At 45.3% G+C, this 17,203-nt stretch overlaps 1 protein-coding gene and 1 long non-coding RNA gene across 5 annotated transcripts in view; one reads left to right on the top strand and one right to left on the bottom strand.

Moving 5' to 3' along the window:
• Positions 1 to 1,699, bottom strand: part of STAT3 (signal transducer and activator of transcription 3) — a 75,629-nt gene extending 73,930 nt beyond the window's left edge. For 2 of the 4 annotated variants that reach the window (XM_055575851.1, XM_055575852.1), the window contains exon 1: positions 1,343 to 1,699. The gene's annotated coding sequence lies outside the window, so the exon portion shown is untranslated. The remainder of the gene's footprint in view (positions 1 to 1,342) is intronic. The other 2 variants (XM_055575850.1, XM_055575849.1) reach the window with 2 other exon arrangements.
• A 1,362-nt stretch (positions 1,700 to 3,061) lies between these two features.
• LOC129648974 (uncharacterized) lies at positions 3,062 to 13,536 on the top strand. Its single transcript, XR_008712934.1, has 4 exons — positions 3,062 to 4,066; positions 5,686 to 5,787; positions 10,307 to 10,414; positions 13,235 to 13,536. It is a non-coding gene; the product is annotated as an uncharacterized LOC129648974 (long non-coding RNA).
• Positions 13,537 to 17,203: the final 3,667 nt, after the last annotated feature.

Below are 17,203 nucleotides of genomic sequence, written 5' to 3'. Positions count from 1 at the left end.
GGGAATACATACATTTAATATAAAACATAAAATTGGCTAAATCAAGTCCTAACAGTCTAAATGCACATATAGAAGATTGAGATAATTTACGGTTCTGATTTATTTAAACCAATGCTGTATCAGCTCAGCCAGCCAAAAAACTACAACCCACACATAGAATAAATATGCCCTTTATTTATTTAACCAACCAGCAGGGACACGTTATATACATTTTTAATAAGAATAAGTGTGTCAATACCATGCATCCACTTGATATAACATAGAAAGATGTGGACTAAACATGGAAAAAACCACTCAGGTGACGGTTTGAATTAAGCTAACTGAAGTGCAACCACACCCCCAAACACAGGTAAAGTTTGCACACATGGCTTTGCCAAGGCCAGCCTGTCTTTGTTTCCCTCTCTGCATTTACCCAAGATCTTGGCTCTGAGACAGAGAACTCCCACTCTGGATTGGTTCATTCTGTCCTATGCAATTAAGCAACACCACAATCCAGTAAACGCAAGGGCTCAATTATTTATCTTCTGGCCAAGTTTACCAGGTGGTTATAAAAGAACAATGTCAAGGAGGAAAAAGGTTTATTTCTCTTTAGAGCTGGGTTGATGGGGGTTTTATTTTGATTTTTTTTTTGGAAGAGGGAGAAGGGAAACACGACTTTACCCCCAGAAAAAGGCTGGGGGGAGTTTAGAAAGAGTACAAGACTGTCAATTTCCCTACAGGAAACTTGAATCTTATGCAATAATCCTACCCATAACCAAACAGCCCGCAAGGCTGTAAAGGGAAGACACCTATTCCTACCTCCTCCAGGGGGGCACAGCTGGCTCCTAAAGGAGCAGGAACAGGGCAAGGCGGAGGAAATGGCTCAGCCGGGAGACGCCGGGCCCCGCCGGGGGGCGGCGAGGAGGCGCTTGCCAACCACCCCACTCCGTGATCTCCGCCGGCGTGACAGTCGCTCCCGTGGCCGGAACGTCCCCAGAGCCCCAGGGAGCAGGAAGTCGGGGGGCTGTCCCTCGCTCCTGCCCCCCCCCCCACCCTAGAGTACCCTCGCCCCACGGTCCTCCCGCTCCAGTCCATTCTCTCTCTTCCTCTGCGTCTCCCCTTTTTCCAAAGAACGAAACTTCCTTCCAGCGCACCCCGTCCCTTCAGAGGTCGGCTCCTGTCATCCCGGGGAACTGTCCCTTCAGAGAGACCCTCCGTGTCTCCTCGTATCCCCCAGACCCCACTGAAGTTTCCATTCACTACTCCCCCAAACACCCCAGAAGCTCCCAGCGCGCCCCTCCTCCCCCGGGATGCCCAGGCCTGAAGGCCGTCGGGGGGCAGCCCCACCCTTAACCCCCTTCACCTGCTGCTCGGGCTGAGGCCCGACTGGCCGGGGCTGCGTTTGCGCCGGGGTGCGGGCCGCGGAACTCCCTCAGGCCGCGGAGTCTCCCTTGGCAGAAGTGGGGAGAGCGCGAAGCTGGGGTGCTCGTCAGGGATCCGGTTCGGGCTCTCTCCCTCAGCGGCGACGTCGGAACCCCAGGCTCCCCCTCCCCGTCTACGCCGCCGCAGCTCCGGAAACCGCTGAATTACAGCCCCTCCAGCCAATCCCCGCCCAGCCCCGGCTTGGCCTGGGCACGCCGCTCATGTATAATTCATAACATGACCAGTTTTCTCGGCCACCCAGAGGCCCTGCTGAGCTTACTCTACATCCGAAGCCCCACTCACTGGCCAATGAAGAGAGCCTCTGGGAGAAAGGGCGGAGCCAATACAACGCTGGGAACGCCCCCGTTCTGGCTGTTCCGACTCTTAGGACTCCTCCCTCCGCAACAACTAAGGAAGAACCGAGGCCCTGGGCAGAGGAGCCCGGGGGGAGGGAGGGAAGATGACTGGAATGTCCTGCTGAAAACTCAGCTGAGTTCCTGGCAGTGCGTGACGTCAAGCCACTTTAAATGCCCCTGATGCGGCTCCCTTCTGCTTGCTCTCCGTCTTCCCGGCCCTTGGCACCACGTGGGGGCAAGGTTGGGAGCACTTACCACGTGGGAATCAGCCAGTTAGACAGTCCCCAGGTGTCGCCAGATCCTCTAGGGGCCCAACGCCCGAAATGGGTTTCTGGGGACAGCAAAAAGAACATGGGTGACTCCCGCCTGCTTTGAACTTCAGTTTCTGCGTGAGTCGGGACACACACACCCGGAAACATGACGTGGAAATAGAGTAATTACTAGAGTGCGTGGGGAGAAGGTAGTGGATTTAACCCTGCCCTTCGTTCCGTCGCTTCAAGCATCAAAGGCCAACGGCTCGCACATTGGCCGGTTCAAGGGAATAAAGAGACAGTACCAATGAAGGATGACACGTATACACATTGTTTTTATGCGTCTGAGTTGAAATACTTGAAATTGCGTGCCTTTTTCTTTTTTGCCTCATCTACTTCAAATGCAAGTTTTACTGCATTAACCAGTAGTTTATAGGAAATGTAGACATTTCACCTTACATAATAGATGTTCTTTGCATTATAGTGTGTGTGTGTGTGTAAGACTATTAGGGTTTTAAAAAATAACAGCTATTAGTGTTTGGTTGTGTTTGTTTAGTACAAAGAGGTATTAAAGATGAAATCTAAAAAGGGCCTGTTATCTCAACACCCAAATAAACCTTGATGACAGCTTTTTCAATGAAACTAACACATGTTTGTGGTTAGAAAATTCAGACAGTTCAGAAAACACAAAAATTAAAACTGAAAATATGCCCCCTTCCCCCACCAATCCTTCTCGCCAAGGATAGCTATTGTTATTAATTTCTGGTGGGAAAATCAATGACTCCTAACCTTTGGGGAATCTGAGTTTGTTGGAGACTATGGATTCTAGTCCCAGAAATACACAGCATGACATTTTACTCGCAAATTCTCCTGGTTCCCTAGTTTAGACCTTTGGACCGCCATATATGCAAATAAAGAGGTGAGAGCATCTATAGGGTAAATGGTAGGGTCTTTCCTGGTGGGGCTGTGAGTTTCCTATTGCTCTCCCATAGACCCAGCCCAGCTTGGAAATTGCTATATTTGTCTGTAGTGTGTGTGTGTGTGACTGCAATTATCTTAATCTTCCCTTCAGGGCAGATCCTCCACCTTCTACCTCACCTAAACTCTGCTTCAGCTATGCTTTCCCATGCAGTTGACTACCTCCTTAGTAACATAGGGGCTGATATTTATATATTTCTTACTGATACACTCTTGTTTCTCACAACAATTATATGTGGCAGATAGAGGCTATATTATCCATTGATAGGAAATTATGATAGAAATAGTATGATCATCTCAAGATCACAGATACTCAGAGGTATACCAGGTGGGTTCAGAGCCAGGTTTTTATTATGTATTTTATTTATTATTTTTAAAGTATTTATTATTTCTTTTTTGGGCTGCCCTGGGTCTTCATGGCAAGGTCTTTTTTTCCCTCAGTTGCGGCATGTGAGCTCTTCAGTTGTGGCATGTGGGATCTAGTTCCTCGACCAGGGGTCAAACCTGAGCCCCCTACACTGAAAGTGCAGCGTTTTAGCCACTGGACCATTAGGGAAGTCCCCAGAGCCAGGTTTTTAGAATCTACATCTCACAACTTTGTTCCATCCACCTGAACCCTGCCCTCCTTCTGGACTCCTCTGCTGACCTTTGTTTCCCTCACTGCCCTCCTCTCAATTCACACAGAAAATCTACCCCTGAATCTATCTGTTCCACCTATGAAACCTCTCTCCAGTACAGCCACTGGCCTTTCTCCATACCACAGAGCCCCCCATGGCTTGAAGACAGAAGTTTCTCTCACCTGAGCCAATGCTTTGACCTGAACTCCCTTTTCCAATCTCATCCCCTCCATCTTAAACACCTGAAGCTCCCACGCTGAATTTATTACCCTCCTCCAAACACCTTCTGTAACTTTACACCTCTGAAATCTCCTTGCCTCCAACTGGAATATCTTCTCTTTCCTCATTCCCTACTGGAAAACTCTTATTCATTCTTCAAAGTCCAGTTCCAGCACCACCTCCTCTGGGCTTTCCGAGATTCTTCCTGGCAAAGTTAATCTCTTCTCCTGGATTCCTTTAACAGGTTATTTCCCCATCTAGTTTAGCATTCTCCACCTTGGACTCCAATGAATCCATTTGTTAGCCTACTTCCTGGTAAATAAAATTAATAATTAACTTTTATAAAACAATCACCATTTTCCAGGAACTGTGCTAAGCTTTTTACATAGATTATCTCATTTGACCCTCACCAAAACCCAGTGAAGTGGGTACTGTTGCATTTCTCATTTTCAGCTAGGCACCTATGGCAGAGAAAGTTGAAAGACTGGTCCAAGGTCCCACAGATAGAGACTACATGCAAACTGAGAATGAGAATCAGACCTGGCTGCCTCCTTTGTCCATAAGCTTGAAAACATCTCCTCTAAGCTTTTGGTTTCTGGAGGCCTAAACCCCTTCATACTCACTTTCGTAATTCTAGCATCTAGCCTAGAACTCACCTAAGCCTGAGTTAATGAAATATTAATCAACAGGTGTTGAATAATCATATTAGCAATAGCTAACACGTGGAGTGTTTACTATGTGCTAGTTACTGCTTCTGAGCTTGTATTATGCAACTCATCTATTAACTCATTTCATCCTTAAAATAGCTCCATGATACTCTGATTTTACAAATGAGAAAAATGAGGCTTACCCCAAGGTTAAGTGACTTACCCAAGAACAAAGGGCTGGTAAATGACAGTCAGATTCAAACCCAAGTGTGTTCAATTGGAGAGCCTGAATAGCTTCTCTTCCTTGACTTCATATCAAGGATAAAACTTCCTTTTGGATCTCCAAGGAAGGAAGGACCTAAAGGAGGAGAAAACCTGATGCCTGCACCCTCCACCCATCAAATAAATAAGGGCAGAGTGCAGAAGTCCAGCCCATTCAAGTCCATGGTGGATGGACATATCTTTATAAACATATCTGCAAATTCTTTAACACTTCTTGCATCTGTAATAAATGTAGAGTCTCATTCCACATAGAATACAATGGTTATGATGCTGCCTGACTTCTGAGGTTAGGTCATAAAAGGTGATACAGGACTACCCTGGTGGTCCAGTGGCTAAGACTCTGTGCTCCCAATGCAAGAGGTCTGGGTTCAATCCCTGGTCAGGCAACTAGATCCCATATACCACAGCTAAGAGTTCGTGAACCACAACTAAAAATCCTGCAAACTGCGACTAAGATGATCCTACATGCTGACAGAAAACTAAGCCCTGGCACAGCCAAATAAGTAAATAAATATTTTAAAAAATTAAACGGCAATACAGTGTCCACCTGACTCTTTCTCTTGGAACACTCACCCTTGGAACTCAGCCACCATGCTATAAGGAGGCCTATGCAACATGCAGCAACCACCTGAAAGTGTTCTGGCTAACAGTCTAGCTAAGGCCTAGGTGACAGCAAGCACCAACTGTGAGTCAGTCAGACTCCAAATGATTCCAGCCCCAGCTTTCAAGCCACCCGGATGGAGGCCAGATGGAGGCCAGATGGAGCAGAAATGAGCCGTTTTTGCTGAGCCTTACCCAAATTACACATTCACAAGCAAAATAAATGTTGTCATTGTTTTAAGCTACTAGGTTATTTGTTTGGTTTTTCCTTTAATTGAGGTAACATTGGTGTATAACTGTTTCATGTGCGCATTTTATTTCTATTTCTATATAGCCTATAGCATGCATGCGTGCAAAGTCACTTCAGTCATGTTTAACTCTTTGCGGCCCTATGAACTGCATCCCACCAGGCTCCTCCGTCCATGGGATTCTCCAGGTAAGAATACTGGAGTGGGTTGCCCCTGCAGGGGATCTTCCCAACCCAGGGACTGAACCAGGATCTCTTACGTCTCTTGTATTGGCAGGCAGCCAGTAGCACCACCTGGAAAGCCCCAGCCTATAGCATGCTGCTGCTGCTGCTACTGCTGCTAAGTCGCTTCAGTTGTGTCCGACTCTGTACGACCCCATAGACAGTAGCCCAGGAGGCTCCCCTGTCCCTGGGATTCTCCAGACAAGAACACTGGAGTGGGGTGCCATTGCCTTCTCCAGCCTATAGCATACTCACCACCAAAAATGTAGTTTCCATCTATCATCATACAGCTGATGCTCTTTACCCATTTTGCCCTTCCCTCTGGTAATCGCTACTCTGTTCTCTGTATCTACATGTTTGTTCTTGTTTGGTTCATTCATTTATTCTGTTTCTTTTTTTGTTTTTTATATTTTACATAGGAGGGAAATCACTGAGTATTTGTATTTCTCTATCTGATTTATTTCACTTAGCATAATACTCTCAAGGCCCATCCATGTTACACATGGCAAGATTTCATCTTTTTATGGCTAAGTGGTATTCCAGTGTGTGTGTGAGTATGTGTACCATATCTACTTTATTCATTCATCTATTAATGGGCACTTAGAATGTTTCTACATACTAGCTATTGTACGTAATGCCACAATTAACATAGTGGAGCACATATCTTTTTCATTAGTCTTTTTGTATTCTTCGGATAAAAAACCAGAAGTAGGATTGCTGGACTATTATTTTAGTTCTGCTCTTAATTTTTTGAGCAACACCATAACTTTTCCTATAGTGGAAAAGTTATATTCCTGCCTACACCAATTTACATTCCTGCCAACAGTGTATGCTGCTGCTGCTGCTAAGTTGCTTCAGTCGTGTCCGACTCTGTGCGACCCCATAGACAGCAGCCCACCAGGCTCCCCCGTCCCTGGGATTCTCCAGGCAAGAACACTGGAGTGGGTTGCCATTTCCTTCTTTAATGCATGAAAGTGAAAAGTGAAAGTGAAGTCGCTCAGTCGTGTCTGACGCTTCGCAACCCCATGGACTGCAGCCTACCAGGCTCCTCCGTCCATGAGATTTTCCAGGCAAGAGTACTGGAGTGGGGTGCCATTGCCCTCTCCGAACAGTGTATGAGGGTTCCCTTTTCTCCACATCCTTGCCAACACTTGTTATTTTTTGCCTTCTTGATATAACCACTCTAACAGGCATGAGGTGATATTTCATTGTGATTCCAATTCGCACTCCCCGAAAAGTTAGTGATGTTGAACATCTTTCCACAGGCCAGTTGGTCATCAGTAAGTATATCTTCTTTGGAAAAAAGTCTGTTCATCTTCTCTGCTGCTGCTGCTGCGTCACTTCAGTCATGTCCAACTCTGTGCGACCCCAGAGATGGCAGCCCACCAGGCTCCGCCGTCCCTGGGATTCTCCAGGCAAGAACACTGGAGTGGGTTGCCATTTCCTTCTCCAATGCGTGAAAGTGAAAAGTGAAAGTGAAGTCGCTCTCTTAGCGACCCCATGGACTGCAGCCTACCACGCTCCTCCATCCATGGGATTTTCCAGGCAAGAGTACTGGAGTGGGGTGCCAGTGCCTTCTCCGTTCATCTTCTCTACTCTTAATTAATTAATTTATTTATTGGTCATGCCACTCAGCTTAAGAGATCTTAATTTCCTGACCAGGGATTGAACCCAGGCCCCCTGCAGTGGAAGTTCGGAGTCCTAATCTTTGGACCACCAGGGAATTTGATTGGATTGCTTGTTTTTGTTATTGTTGAGCTATATGAGTTCTTTCTGTATTCTGGATATTAACCCCTTGGATATATCATTTGCAAATGTAGTCTGCCATTCTGTAGGTTGTCAGTTGTCTTTTCATTTTGTTGATGGTTTTCTTTGCTGTGTGGAAGTTTTTAGTTTGTTGCAGTTTCATTTGTTTTTCTTTTTTTAATTTTTCTTTATTTTTTAAATTTATACATATTTATTTACTTGGCTGTGCCAGGTCTTAGTTGCAGCATGCAAGATCTTTAGTTGTAGCATGTGGAATCTAGTTCCTCGACCAGGGATCAAACTCAGGCCCCTGTATTGGAAGCACAGAGTCCTAACCACTGGTTCACCAGGGAAGTCCAAATTTTTATTTTTTTGGCCATGCCATAACAGCTTTCGGGATCTTAGTTCCCCAACCAGGGGTTGAACCCACACAGCAGTGAAAGAGCCCTAACCAAAGGACAGCCAGAAAATTCCCTCATTTGTTTATTTTTGCTTTTGTTTCCCTTGCCTAAGGAGCTATAGCTGGAAAGATATCGCTAAGACTTATCAAAGAGCATATTGCCTATGTTTTCTTCTAGGCGTTTTATGGTTTCAGGTCTAACATTCACGTCTTTAATCCATTTCGAGTTGAGTTTTGTGTATGGTGTGAGACTGGTTTAGCTTCGTTCTTTTGCATGTGGCTGTACAATTTTCCCAACAATATCTATCGAAGAGACTATCATTTCTCCATTGTGTGTCCTTACTCCTCTGTTGAATATTAGTTGTCCATTTTTGTGTGCGTTTATTTCTGGGCTCTAAATTCTGTTTCATTTATCTAGGTACTGCCAGTATTGTGCTGTTTTGATTACTATGGCTTTGTAATTTATAGTTTGAAATCAGGAAGGATGATACCTCCAGCTTTGTTATTTTTCCCCTCCAGATTGTTAAGCCAGTACATTTTGGGACGGTTTGTTACTCTTCACATTAGGTAAATTTAGATCCCACATGCTGAGTGGTATGGCCAATAAATAAGTAAATAAACAAAATCACAGAGAAGGGCAGGTCCATGCAACATGAATTCCTTGGACTTCTACTTTCTGCAAAAACACTTATCAGGCATCATTATGCAAGCAGCTCTCTTCACTCCTGTCTGAAAAACAGTCCTCCTTACTCAATATTTTCAAGGCTAAATGTTTTTCCTATGCTACTTAAAACATCATCCATACCATGTCATTCCCACGTGCATGCTAAGTTGCTTCAGTCTGACTTTTTGTGACCCTACCGACTGCAGCCCATCAGGCTCTTCTGACCATGGGATTCTTCAGGCACGAATACTGGAGTGGGTTGCCATGCCCCCCTCCAGGGGATCTTCCTGACCCAGGGATCAAACCCAGGTCTCCTGCATTACAGGCAGGTTCTGAGCCACCAGGAAGCCCTGTCATTCCCATGGGGCTTAGGAAAAAAGGAGTTCTCCTTTCTCATTCCCTCCAAGGCCCCACCTCTCCCACCAAATTCTCTCCTGTCCCCTCAATTCCAGCCAGTCCATTGCCACCTCAGGGCCTTTGCATATGCCCTCCTTTTTCCTTCTGTAGCTCTGGTATGGCTAGTTCCTTCTCACCCTTCTGGTTTCACCTGCTCAGAGAGCGCTTGTCTAACTACCTCCATCTAAGGTTGCTCCCAGCAACTTTAGTCTTATCTCTATGTGCTGTTTCCTCTGAAATTCTTATCATAATCCTCATTTTATTTATCTATTTACAGTTTCTTATCTGTCTTCTTCATTTTACTATCAGTTCTGGAAAAATGGATTTTGCCTGTTCACTTCTTCCTTGTCTCTCCCTGCAGGACACACAGTAGGTGCTCAATAAACACATGGACTAAATGGAAGTGCTCTTGGTTCCACCCCTGCCACTGTGGGTTTTATCAGTTCTCCTCTTTCTCTTGACCTTTTCCACTTATTCCTTCCCTTCTGTCTCTGCAGATTCTCTGTCTTTCCCATCTTGACCCTCAAGTAACTCCCTTCTTTCCCATCTTGGTCCCCAAGTCCTCACCCCAACTTGCCCCACCAAGGTGGCTTCTGCACTCTCCTTTCCATAGGACAGTGCTCTTGAAGGTCATTAGGGACCTTTTTCTCACTAAAGCTTATGTCTTCTTCAGTTTCATTTTATTTTAACTTGACTGTAGAATCTGCCAATCATTCCCCTTCCACCCTCCTAGATAATCTCTTCTCCCTTGACCATCACAATGGTCAACAGAAGCAGCTGCATTAACTAAAAGGCTGACGTGAGCTGAAGTGAGACACAGAGTTTGAATCCTGGCTCTGACACAGAATAAATGGTGCAACCCTGGGCCAGTTCCTTAACCTCTGTGAGTGTCAGCACCCTCATCTTCAATGGAGAACCTAATTCTGACCTCAGGAAGTTTGCATTAAAGGGTTCTTGATTGGAAGATACAAATTAAGTGTGTAGCATGACAGGTAAGAGCCAGGCTCAGACACCCCACCTACACAGCAGTGTGACCCTGGGTCAGTTGCTTAACCTCTCTGAGCCTGTTTTCTCATCTACAGAACAGAGAATATGAGTGCACCTACCTCATAGGTTGTGAAGATAGAAGAGAATACAGTGTTAGCTATAATCTTACTCAAAAAAAAAAAAAAACCCACTAAAAAAAAACAAGAGTAGGGTGGGGGAAACTTATTGGAAAGAATCTGAGGTCTCTCCCAGATTCCAATAAAGAGTTGAACAACCACACCTTATAATTCCAGGAACCTCACCACAAGTGGACGTCCCACTAAGCTCTGCCATTCACTTGTCATGACTTGACTTGAGGCTGCTACTGAAATGTTCCGTCTCTAACCATGGCAATAAGAAGGGTAAGTGAAGGTTCCAAATGTTTTGAATCGCTGGTGTTTTTTAATGCTACCATTTTAAGCATTCATATATATATATATGAATTATATATATATATTCTATATATATATAGACTGTGCTAGGTCTTTGCTGCTGTGCACAGACTTTCTCCAGTCGTGGCATGTGAGAGCTACTCTAGTTGCAGTGTGCAGGCTTCTTATTGCAGTGGCTTCTCTTGTTGCAGAGCACGGGCTCTTAGTTCATGGGTCAGTAATTGCAGCTGGTAGGCTCGGTAGTTGTGGCTCACAGGCTTAGTTGCCCCTCGGCATGTGGAATCTTCCCAGACTGGGGATCAAACCTGTGTCCCCTGCATTGGCAGGAGGACTCCCAGACACTGGATCACCGTGGAAGTCCTCAAGCATTCTTTTTCACTTTTTTGTTGTTGTTCATCTGGTTGGAATTAAATTTCCAATTTCCTGGCAGCTGTAGGCTCAAAATTCTAAATTGCTGGCAGAGAGGATTTCATTGGTCCAGACAGGCATCTTTGAAAAAGCAGGTTGGACAGGGTTATCCAGTAAAAGCAGGTTCCAAAAAAGAAGGTTCTGGTTATCTGGTAGAGACAAAGACCTGGAGGGAGGGAGCAGGGATTTTCCAAGCAGAAGGACATCAGATAAGCATCAGAATCACCTAAGATAATACCTATGAAAGTGCCCTGCACCCAGTAAGGTGTTCTTCTCCCTCTCCAACCATCCCACAATCTACTTTGCTGTTCCCTCCAACCCTATCAACTTCTTAAAGTGGGGCATGCCTGCTTTAATTTTACAATCCATCCTCTTCTCTCCCTAACTTCCCCCTCCCTTGGCTAGCTCATCTGTTCCTAGCACTTCAAAGATCACTTCTCTTCTGATAACTATTTTATGCTGAGTCTTATAAGGTACAAATAAACAACCTTCTCTTCCAGGTCCACAGTAACTTCCTCTCTATAATGACTCCTGCTTTTCTCATCTATAAAACAAGACCCTTTGGGAATTCTCTGGTGGTCCAGTGGTTAGGGCTCCACATTTCCACTGGGTTCAATCCCTGGTTGGGGAACTAAGATCCTGAAAGCCATGTGGTCAAAATATTAAAAAAAATAAATAAATAAAGCAAGACTCTTATAGATTTCAACACTCCATAATTTTTCTTTTTTTTTTTTTTGGCTGTGTAGCATATGAGATCTTATTTCCCTGACCAGGAATCAAACCTACACCCCCTGCAGTGAAAGCACAGAGTCTTAACCACTGAGCCACCATGGAAGTCTCCTCATTATTCTATTAACTGTTCTTCAATCATGTCCTAGAGAAGGCAATGGCACCCCAATCCAGTACTCTTGACTGGAAAATCCCATAGATGGAGGAGCCTGGAAGGCTGCAGTCCATGGGGTCGCTGAGGGTTGGACACGACTGAGCGACTTCACTTTCACTTTTCACTTTCATGCATTAAAGAAGGAAATGGCAACCCACTCCAGTGTTCTTGCCTGGAAAATCCCAGGGACGGGGGAGCCTGGTGGGCTGCCGTCTATGGGGTCGCACAGAGTCAGACACGACTGAAGTGACGCAGCAGCAGCAGCATCAATCATGTCCTCAGTGTTCCTGTCTCTTTGCCTTTCCACACACTGCTCCCTTTGCCTGGAGGACTGTGCCTGTCCCACATCATTATTTTCATTTATTTAACACATACTGAGTATCTACTATGTCAAGAGATACCTGTTGGGTCCTCTCTGGCTCACAATGAGTCCTCCTTTCCTAGGAATTGCTTCCTCTACTCCCCATTCATATTCTGTAATAGGTCCCTTCAGGCATGTCTGTATTTCATGGTCCTATTCTCCCGGTCATAGATGATTAAACCCTGGGTGAGCACATGTTTACTGGCTTAATCAGAATCTCTCTGCCAGGAATTTGGAATTTGAAACTGAGAGGCACAGAGCCTGGGAGCCCTTCAAGCTGAGTTCCATTAATGTCAGTGCTTTCAAGAGGGCCATCCATCATCTCCCTCTCAAAAGTCCCTGGAGATCCCCTGATTCCTACTCTTCCCAGCCTGACCACTCAGCAATTCCTTGGTGTCCATGGGACACCTTGGCAGCCTTCCAACATAAGTTCCTTTTTCCCCTTTTGGCCGGTGTTCTTTTGTTATGCTTTTAACCTAATAAACCGGTGTTCTTTTGTTATGCTTTTAACCTAATAACATTTACCAATGAAATCGTGTATGAGACTCTGTTAGGCTCTAACAGTTAGGTTAAGTGTTAACAGTTTTGTGTTAGGTGACACAAAACTCAAGTAAAATATTGTCTCTGCCCTCCAGCAACATGTATTTCAAATCCTACCCTTTGTGAAGGATTATAACTTAAAAGCCCTCTTCCTCTATAAGTTTCCCCATATTCCCCAAGCAGGGTGAATCTGTTTTCAGTGTATTGCCATTGCATTCTGCTTTACTTCTCTTACTCAATATCTCTTTGAGTTATTTTGAACATCTGCCTCTCCCACTAATTGCAAAATGTTTCAAATCAAGAGCTAGATATATTATATCTTGGCTGTTAGCACAATATCACAAACAGATCCATGGGAAGGAACACCTGATTCTTTGTCCACCCATCATCTTCTCTCTTTCCCCTAACAGCAACCCATTTTTCCTTTGGGAAATCAGCTTTCCTTGCTGAGCAGCATGCAAGATCTTAGTTCTCAGACCAGGGATCAAACCCATGCCCCCTGAATTGGGAGCTTGGGGTCTTAACCACTGGACAGGACTTCCCTGGTGGTCCAGCAGTTAAGAATCTGCCTGTCAATCTGCCTGTCCCCTGCCTGCAGGAAACACAATTTCCATCCCTGGTCTGGGAAGACCCCACATGCCACAGAGCAACTAAGCCCGTGCACCACAACCACTGAACCCTTGCTCTGGAGCCCATAAGCCACAACTACTGAGCCCACATGCTGTAACTATTGAAGCCTGCACACCAGAGCCCGTGCTTCACAACAAGAGAAGCCACTGTAATGAAAAGCCTGAGCACCACAGCAAAGAATAGCCCTTGTTTGCTGCAACTAGAGAAAGCCAGCAAGCAGCAATGAAGACCCATCTCAGCCGAAAATACATAAATAAATAAAATTTGACTACTGGACCACCATGTAAGTGTCTTCCTCCACACTCAATTCCATGCTGCAGGTGAGTTCTAGAAATGGTCCATAGCCTAGATTTGGTCAGAGGCACAGTGATTTGAATATGTGACATCTCAGGAGTGTATCTGAAATTCTGGAAAGATTTGGAAAGAAATCCTCTTAACTGGGGTTGTTGAGCTGTCAAGTCGTAAGCCTGCAGCTATTGATGGTCATCTTTGCCAACACACTGTGAAAATCTAATTGCTAATGAAAAACACAGCAGAGAAGAGGAGATAGGAAGAGAAATTCCTAGTGATGTTACATCAGAACTTGCAACCAGACACTCCTCGGCCTACCATTGGAAACTTTTTCGATTACTTTAACTCCCTTGATTTTTATTTTCAGCTTTGGTGGGTTTTTTTGTATGATTGTTGTTTCATTTTGGCTTTTTCTGCTGAAGCCAGTCTGAGGTGAGTTTATGACCATTGCAATAAAGGTTTAAAATTCATTCAACAAACATTTATTGACATAGAGTCCTATGGGAACCCTGAGAAGGAAATGATCAGTATGACTGGAGAAGAGGTTGGTTTATGAGGGGAGATGGAAAGAGGGAGGCTATGTGGGCCATTTTTGACCAGCAGACTCCTATAGAGCATATTAAACAGCAGTAAGAACTGAAGCAGGGACCAGACTCTTTAAAAAAAAAAAATATATATATATATATATATATATTTATTTGGCTGTGTTAGCTCTTAGTTGTGGCAGACAGACTCTAGTTGTGGCATGTGAGCCCAGCAGTTGCAGCACATAAGTGCTTAGTTGCTCTTAGGCATGTGGGATCTTAATTTCCAGACCAGGGATCAAACCCATGTCCCCTGCATTGCAAGGTGACTCAGCCACAGGACCACTAGGGAAGTCCCATGGGGCTAGACTCTTATGATATCTTGTGAGCCATGCCAAAGACTTTAACCCTATGGTCAAAGGAAGACATTTAAACTGGAAAGTATGTTTTCTTTAAAAAAGAAAATCTATGTACCTATATCTACATAAATAAACTATATAAATAATATAAATAAGTTTATATCTCTATCTCTACCTGGCAGTAACATGGGGAATAGATTAGAAAGAATCTAAAGGCAGTTCAAACACTGCAGGTGAGCAAATGAGGTCTGGATGAGTGTAAGACGCTGCAGCTGTCTTCTCCTGCCCCTGAAGAAAGTTACCTCTTGGGATAAGGACTTTGGAAGTACTATTTAGAGACCTGATAACTCAATCTGTAGAGGAACTCCCTTAGACCCCAGGTGTGGACAAAGATTGCTGCCTGCCATTATCAGTAAGGGCTTCCCTGGTGGCTCAGTGGCAAGGAATCCACCTGCAGTGCACGTGCAGAGATGCTGGTTTGATCCCTGGGTGGTGATGGACAGGGAAGCATGGCATGCTGTAGTTCATGGGGTCACAGAGTCGGACATGACTGAGCTACTGAACTAAACTGAACTGGGGAAGGGTCCCTGGAGAATTTTCCTGGAAAATTCCATGGACAGAGAAGCCTGGTTGACTGTAGTCCATGGGGTCGCAAAAGAGGTGGACACAACTTAGCGACTAAACGAAACAACAATTATCAGTAAACAAAAGATGTTGAATCAAGTGTCATACTACAGCCACCCTGACAGTGAGTGCTGAGGGAACTCAGGATAGAAATTAAGATTGCCCACCATTCTGCAGTAAACTCCTGGATCCTCCCCTCCCACCCCCTATACCCACTACCCTATACCTGAGGAGACTCACAATGAGAAAACACAGGACACCAGGCCCAGTTGAGGTGCATATCAGTGGAATGAATTTAGTGAGTGCAGACTTTGCACCTTCCTGTCCATAAAAAGGGCTTCCCTGGTTGGTGGCTCAGACATAAAGAATCTGCATGCAACTCGAGAGAGTTGGGTCTGATTCCTGGGTGGGGAAGATCCCCTGGAGAAGGGAAAGACTATCCACTCCAGTATTCTTGCCTGGAGAATTCCATGACAGAGGAGCCTGGCAGGTCCATGGGGTTGCAAAGAGTAGGATGTGACTGAACGACTAACAATCAACACATAAAGAAGCACTAATTTCTTTAACTTGAAATGTCTGGTTTTCTTTAATTAACGATAATCTTCAATGTTCCGACTACCTGGCCTTTGTTGCAAAACTGCTTAATATCCTGGCTCCTCCCTCTTGCCTCTTCAGTTTCTCAGTGTTATCTGAGATGCTGTGTCCCAGGCTTGAAGCCCTCATGTCTACCAAAGAAAACATAACTCTCAACTTTTAGGTTGTGATTTTTTTTTGGTCAACACAGATAATGTTTGATGGGATCCTTGGAGAGACAATACCTCTAGTTTATTGTCTGATTCTAACCCATGGAAATAGTGCTAATGAGGGTGGGCAAGTTGATGACCAGTTGGTGGAAAAGATGCTTTGTGGGAATGGGACCTTGGAATGTCCATCAAATCCTATTGGTAGGAAGCTATTTCATGAAAGCCTTCTCCTCCCTTCGGCTGCCAGCAAAGAAGAAAAGAAGTAATTTCTGACTTAGGCAGAGCTTCTGGAGTTGTGGCCCCACACTGTGACGTAAAGGAGGAATGTCATGGAACAGGGGCCAGCAGAAAAGTGGCTCTTCAGAGAATTAGGGCCACTTCTAACAAAATGGTGTCCAGAATAGAGCTGGGTAGGGAAGTTACAGCAAAGTAATTTGGCTGGTAGTGAAAGTGTGGTGGACCAGTGAGCAGGATGGCTTATAGAAGCAAAGGGGAAAGGACCAGGAAACTTATTGCTTTGAGTAAGAAAAGTAAACAATGGCTTGGTATCCCAGGGCCCTTCCTGGTTTCCCTCAAGCTCATTACTCCACAGCTGGGGTCCCGATGTCATTCCCTGCTTCTCACAGCTGCACCTCTGCATCCCGCAGGAAGGAGGATCCTGAGCATGGTTCTCCTGGCTGAGGGGAAGCTTCATGGCTCCCAGGCTCTGAATTTTAATCCTCAGTTTCATCTCTTTTGGAGGAGTGCCAACCCTTTCTGGGGGACTTAGAACCCAAGACTGCCGTGCTTGCTGCCAGGGTCGGCAGCAGGGGAGTCCAAGGGAAATGGGTGGTTCCTGAGGAAGGACTCAGCTTGTTTGGGGTGGTACTACAAGGCCAGGACACAGCTCCAGAAATGACATTGTCTTTATTTGGACACCCCTCCCCAGGTGATTCTGATGCTGGCAGAACTCACATGACAATTTGTTTTCTTTGCTCTAGGAAATCCATAACTTGTGAGCAGGTAGGGCTGGCTGCTCATGAGGAAGAGAGGGTGTACAGACAATGAAAGAGGTGCCAATCCCAGGGCTGTAGGGAGAATGAAATATGCTGTGTGGCTATGACTGGCATCTCTAGCACGCACCAGAATCCTTTCTCTATGACATTCAGCCTCTGACTTTTCCCCTCCTCTAGGCTGCCTCCCACAGGATGGATTTGGCAGCCTGAATTTGCTGGGGGCAGAGCTCAGGCTGAGTAGAGTAACTGGGTGGGTCTGGAGGGCTAAGGCTCTGAAGGCAGAGAAGCAGTCTAGACACTACAGGATTATAGACACGGTGAAACTGGAGCCAGGGTGCCTGACTTAAAATCCCAGCTCCAGCACTTACCACATATGGGACGTTAGACAAGTTACTCTGTGT

The sequence above is a fragment of the Bubalus kerabau genome, chromosome 4, assembly GCF_029407905.1.
Source record: "Bubalus kerabau isolate K-KA32 ecotype Philippines breed swamp buffalo chromosome 4, PCC_UOA_SB_1v2, whole genome shotgun sequence".
Taxonomy (NCBI): Eukaryota; Metazoa; Chordata; class Mammalia; order Artiodactyla; family Bovidae; genus Bubalus; species Bubalus kerabau.
Note: the sequence above shows the minus strand (reverse complement) of the source record. Positions and strands in the feature narration are given on the sequence as shown.